This window comes from Bubalus kerabau, chromosome 21 (assembly GCF_029407905.1).
Source record: "Bubalus kerabau isolate K-KA32 ecotype Philippines breed swamp buffalo chromosome 21, PCC_UOA_SB_1v2, whole genome shotgun sequence".
Lineage (NCBI taxonomy): Eukaryota > Metazoa > Chordata > Mammalia > Artiodactyla > Bovidae > Bubalus > Bubalus kerabau.
In genome coordinates, this window is record NC_073644.1 from 62,788,338 (window position 1) to 62,794,615 (window position 6,278).

Consider the following 6,278-nt stretch of genomic DNA (forward strand, 5'->3'; position numbering starts at 1 on the left):
TTGCTGAGGAAGGCTTTCTTATCTCTCCTTGCTATTCTTTGGAACTCTGCAGTCTTTCCTTTTCTCCTTTGTCTTTCACTTCTCTTCTTTTCATAGCTATTTGTAAGGTCTCCTCAAACAGCCATTTTGCTTTTTTGCATTTCTTTCTTGGGGATGGTCTTGATCACTGCCTCCTGTACAGTGTCATGAACCTCTGTCCATAGTTCTTCAGGCACTCTGTCTATCAGATCTAATCCATTGAATCTATTTGTCACTTCCACTGTATAGTCATAAGGGATTTGATTTAGGTCATACCTTAATGGTCTACTGGTTTTCCCTACTTTCTTCAATTTAAGTCTGAATTTGGCAATAAGGAGTTCATGATCTGAGCCACAGTCAGCTCCCAGTCTTGTTTTTGCTGACTGTATAGAGCTTTTCCATCTTTGGCTGCAAGGAATATAATCAATCTGATTTTGGTATGAACCATCTGATGATGTCCACATGTAGAGCCTTCTCTTGTATTGTTGGAAGAGTGTGTTTACTATGACCAGTGCATTCTCTTGGTAAAACTCTGTTAGGTTTTGCCCTGCTTCATTCTGTACTCCAAATATACCTGCTACTCCAGGTATCTCTTGACTTCCTACTTTTGCATTCCAGTCCCCTATAATGAAAAGGACATCTTTGAGGGGCATTAGTTCTAGACGGTCTTGTAGGTCTTCATAGAAACATTCAACTTCAGCTTCTTCAGCATTACTGGTTGGGGCATAGACTTGGATTACTGTGATATTGAATGGTTTGCCTTGGAAACAGAGATCATTCTGTCATTTTTGATATTGTACCCAAGTACTGCATTTTGGACTCTTTTGTTGACTATGAGGGCTACTCCATTTCTTCTAAGGAATTCCTGCACACAGTAGTAGATATAATGGTCATCTGAGTTAAATTCATCCATTCCAGTCCATTTTAGTTCACTAAATCTTAAAATGTCAATGTTCACTCTTGCCATCTCCTGCTTACCACTTCCAATTTGCCTTGATTCATGGACCTAACATTCCAGGTTCCTATGTAATATTGCTCTTTACAGCATTGGACTTTACATCCATCACCAGTCACATCCACAGCTGGGTGTTGTTCTTGCTTTGGCTCCATCTCTTCAGTCTTTCTGGAGTTACTTCTCCACTGATCTCCAGTAGCATATTGGGCACCTACCGAACTGGGGAGTTCATCTTTCAGTGTCATATCTTTTTGCCTTTTCATACTGTTCATGGGATTCTCAAGGCAAGACTACGGAAGTGGTTTGCCATTCCCTTCTCCAGTGGACCACATTTTGTCAGAACTCTCCACCATGATCCATCCATCTTGGGTGGCCCTACACGGCATGGCTCATAGTTTCACTGGGTTAGACAAGTCTGTGGTCCATGTGATCAGTTTGATTAGTTTTCTGTGACTGTAGTTTTCAGTCTGTCTGCCCTCTGATGAAGAAGGATAAGAGGCTTATGGAAACTTCCTGACTGAGGGGGAAAATGGGTCTTGTTCTGAGGGGCGGGGCCATGCTTTGTAAATCTTTAGTCCTATTTTCTGTTGATGGATGGGGCTGTGTTCCCTCCCTGTTGTTTGACCTGAGGCCAAACTAAGGTGGAGGTAAAAAAGATAATGGGGACCTCCTTCAAAAGGTCCCATGCAGGCACCGCTACACTCATGCCCCTGACCCTGCAGCAGGCCACCGCTGACCCACGCCTCCGCCAGAGACTCCTGGACACTCACAGGCAAGTAGTCTGGGTCAGTCTCTTGTGGGACCACTGCTCCTTTCTCCTGGGTCCCCATGAGAAAGTCCCAGAAGATTTCCCCCTTATAAATGACTTAAACAGTTATCTTAAAGTGTTCACAGGAGACAAAGTCTAGCTATTTAACCTGGTCATGTTGTTATTTCCATCTCTGAAGTATAAGGTATAAATACACTTGGAGGCTACTTGTAAATATCTAACCTGGAGCCACCTACCTCTGTCTCAGTGAGAAGCCACCATGGGGATTTAAGTAGACAAGTGATATGACCAGAAATAATGGTGAAAAATGCAACTAAGGCTCTGCCTTCAAAAAGCCAACATTCTAATAGGGGAAACAGATATTTTCAAATGTAATTGGGGGAAGTATAAAATATTTTTGGAATAGTTTGGTAATATCTCTAAATCTGAAATACATTTGCATCCAGCAACACTTCATAGAAATTCTTGCATATGTATAATGATGTTAATGTTATTGAAAATTTGAATAAGCCTAAATATCTATCAAAAGGATATCAAATTATACAACATAATAAAACCATAAAATGAAATATAATGCAATTATTATAAAAGAATAAGCTGAATCTAGATATAAGGATGTTTTTAAAATGGCAAAGTTTGGGGTTGTAGATATAATTAAATCTCTATTTTCTTAAACATATGTCAATAAATAAATGGTTGACCCTTGAACAACATGGGTTTGAACTATGCAGGTCCACGGATTTCTTTCAGTAGTAAATACTACGGTACTACATAATCTATGGTTGGTTGAATCTGCAGGCAGAACTGGGAATACTGAGGAACCCAGTTACTCACGGAGGAACTGAGGATAGGGAGGGCTAAGCTACATGTGGATTTTCAACTGCATGGATCATCTGTGTCCCTAGCCAACCCTTCAGCCCTGACACTATGGGACAATGGTCTATGGTATGTATACCTGAGTACTTGGTAATTTAAACACTCCTATTTGTGCTAGATTTCATTTTAACGATTATTCACACAAACGTTATATTTATCAGTGAGGATATCAAACGCATGCTAGATATATAGGAGATATTTTAAGGGGGTATGCATTTTTTACAATAAAATAATAGAAAAATATATTTTTCAAAACATAAGGGATGAGACAAAAAGTTACATGCTTACTATTTTTGGTCAGCACGTTTTTCCTCCATTAAAAATTAATGACACCCAGTGGACAAAGAGTAACCAATTCAAGTTTACATGGGTGAAGAACGCATTTTAACTTTTTATACAATTTGTTATTATTTATCTTATCAGTATTTATTCCAATGTAGTATGAAATATTTGCAAGTTATATGTTTCTATTTGTTTTAGACCCTGTGGACCTGAGGGCAATGATTGGTTCATTGCCAGCATACAGTACATGATTGGTGAATCATAAGAGTCTCATAAAAGCTGACTTCTGATACTTTAAACTCAAGAAATCAGCCTAGAAAAGTGAAAAATGCCTGAGGACATATGAGAAAGAGGCAATCCTGTGTCTGAGAATCCCAATTTGCCATCTAAAGAGGACATTCAAACTGACTGCTAACAAAACTGATCATGGCTGCAACTCAATCTGATCTCTGAAATAGCATTTCTCCAGACATCACAGAAGACTTTCTTTAAGAATAAAATCACAGCCAACTAAGATCTCATCAAGGAACTCTAATGCCCATTAGAATCATTTTAAATGCTCTCAACTGAAGCCAGCAAAGCATCATTTAATTATGCAGGGTTTCTGATTGCTTATCATCAGCTCTGTCCTCATTCTGCTCTTCACCCCATGTGCATCTCCTTGATGGAGAGTCCCCATCAGTCTGAAGAGCAGCTTTCGTAAAGGAAGACGTGAGCAGGCAAAAGAGGGGGAAGATCGGTTAGAATCTGACAAGAAAAACTGGACAGAGAGCAGGCCTTTTCTCTGAAATTCTTATAACGTTGCCTTAGTCACCAACCCGTTTATGTAACAGTCAACAATTTACAAAGTTTTAATCTCACGTCTTACCTTAACTGATACCAAACGTTACATTTCAGGTGAGTAATACATAAAATCATTACATGTTTTGGGATTAAAAGGAAGTGTACCAAAAATTATTGATTAAACAGGAATTTAGAGACACTCTGAAAAACAGTTTTGTAGTCTTCTTTGCATAGACTAACATAGAAGTTATTTTGTCCAGTTTTCCTAGGAAATATGCCTTATATTTTGACATTGAAAGATAATAACTCCACTGTAGAACAAAAGCATAACTTATTCTTTGGGGATAACCTTGAATTATGTGACTTAAGAGTTCTCTGTGCTTCCCAGGTGGAGCTAGTGGTAAAGAACCCACCTGCTAATGCAAGAAACATAATGAATCATGGGTTCGATCCCTGGGTTGGGATTTCTCTAATATTGACAAATGAAAGTTATTAAATTAATATTCACCCACTCTGACTTTAGTATTTCAGTATCTACAAGGATTCCAAATTTCAATATCCTCAGCATACTGAGATTAAATAACTTGGAAAGACATATATATATATATATATGTTCTTTAACTATATATATATATGTTGTTCTTTAGATATATATTAGACTGAGAAAGGAGCAAAAGATGCATAGAAATCCTCATTTTTATTTTTTTTTAAATTTTTGTGACATGGTGTATATTTCTTCCCCACAAAACAACTTAGGATAACTAGGGACAAGTCAATTCAGGTAACTTTTGAAGGAAACACGGTAAGTCTGTTGTCAGTACAGCTCCGTTGGAGGTCACTGACGGCTGATGTTTGACAACCTGAAAGCACTTCCTGGTTTTGAGCAGGTGCGGGCTTCGATGGGCGTACTCCACGCACGAAACAGCAGAGCGCTCCTTGATGTGATTACACTTATTATTCTGTGATTGCTACTTCCTGATCAGAGACACATTCAGGCATACAAACGTGCGGTAGAATTACCACAGATTAGGTATGAAGCTGATGGGGGGAGGGCAGGAGCACAGGAGAAGGCGCTTCAATATTTTCAGCTGACCTGGGGTGAATGACAGCTGCAGGCGGAACTGCGAGCGGAGGGTGATTAGTACATTGCGTTCACTTAAAAGGAAAGCGGGGCATGGGGTATAGAAGTGTATTTTTGAAGACATTGTTTGAGGGAAGGATAAATTGCTAAAAAATATACGGCCCTCGTTATTTGAATATGCATCGTTTGAAAGATAGAGGCTGAAAGAAAGAAGTGCAGTGGGGGTGATACTCAGTTTTTCTGTGAACTCACAACTCTTCTAAAAAGTAAAGTCTGTTTTTAAAAAAACATAAAGGTGATACAAAAAGTCACATTATAAAACAAGCTGCATCTGATCCCACTGTAAATAAACACACATATACACATGATAAAGAAAACTGAGTTATAGACATCAAAATATAGAAGTGATAGGATTAGGAATAAATATTATTTTCTTCTTTTCCTAATTTTCTAGAACACTTTCATTAATTTTACAATAGGAAATTTATCAAATAAAAGTGCATTACCCCTGAAACTCTATAACAAATGCCCTCATCGGCGCTGACTCCTTAGAGCTGTGAACTATGCAATATATGGCTCTCTTTCCCTCTTTTCCCTGATTTCTGCTCCCCACTGCTTCTTTCATTTTATGAACAACCAATATTGTAAGCAATTAAATATTTATAGAGCCACCTAATATGTTCTTGTCTCCAGAACACAAAAGAAAAAACAGAAATTTCTAGCATTCTGGTGAGGAAGTTAAAAGTAGCAACTGAGTAAGTGAGGGGCAGTTCAGTCCATCCTCTTCACTGCAGTTGAGCAGCATTACCTGAAACAGCAATTTACTCTTGCATGAGCCCATTAGATCAATGTCATTGGTTTACAAGGGATGTCACCCAGTGGTTCGGAGAACGATACAGTTAGCCACAGGCCTGGAACAATGGTGGTCTGCATGATTCTCCTCTTCAAGCAGGGGCGTATTTATAACACCTTATAACAGCAAATGGCTGTTCTCCTTCTCATTTCTGAGCAGAGCACAAGCCAATATGTGCTATGGTCCTTCGAGGGCAACATACTAGGTATGTGTCCCTGAAGTTCCTCTATCTCTTTGGCAAATACTGAGAGATTTGAATACAGCTACTGTGCTGTCTAATGCATTAAGGGTCTTTGTTTCTGTTTCATTTTTATTTCATTTTTGATGTTGTACTAAGTAGTGCCGAGTTACCTGACTCGACAGCTGAATTTTTTCATATAGATTACTTTTTCCTCACATTTGCTGTTGTTCAGTTGCTCAGTCTCGTCGACTCTGTGAGCCCATGGATGCAGCACGCCAGGCCTCCCTGTCTGTCACCATCTCGCTCAAACTCATGTTCGTTGGGTCGGTGATGCCATCCAACCACTCCTCCTGCCTTCAATTTCCCCAGCAGCAGGGTCTTTTCTAGTGAGACAGCTCTTCACATCAGGTGGCCAAAGTATTGGAGCCTCAGCTTCAGCATCCAATGAATATTCAAGATTCATTTCCTCATATTTAGAGG

General features: G+C 39.2%; 1 long non-coding RNA gene across 1 annotated transcript; it reads left to right on the forward strand.

Annotated features, from left to right (window-relative positions):
* Window positions 1-1,552: 1,552 nt before the first annotated feature.
* LOC129636100 (uncharacterized) lies at window positions 1,553-3,877 on the forward strand. Its single transcript, XR_008706642.1, has 3 exons — window positions 1,553-1,749; window positions 2,545-2,687; window positions 3,099-3,877. It is a non-coding gene; the product is annotated as an uncharacterized LOC129636100 (long non-coding RNA).
* Window positions 3,878-6,278: the final 2,401 nt, after the last annotated feature.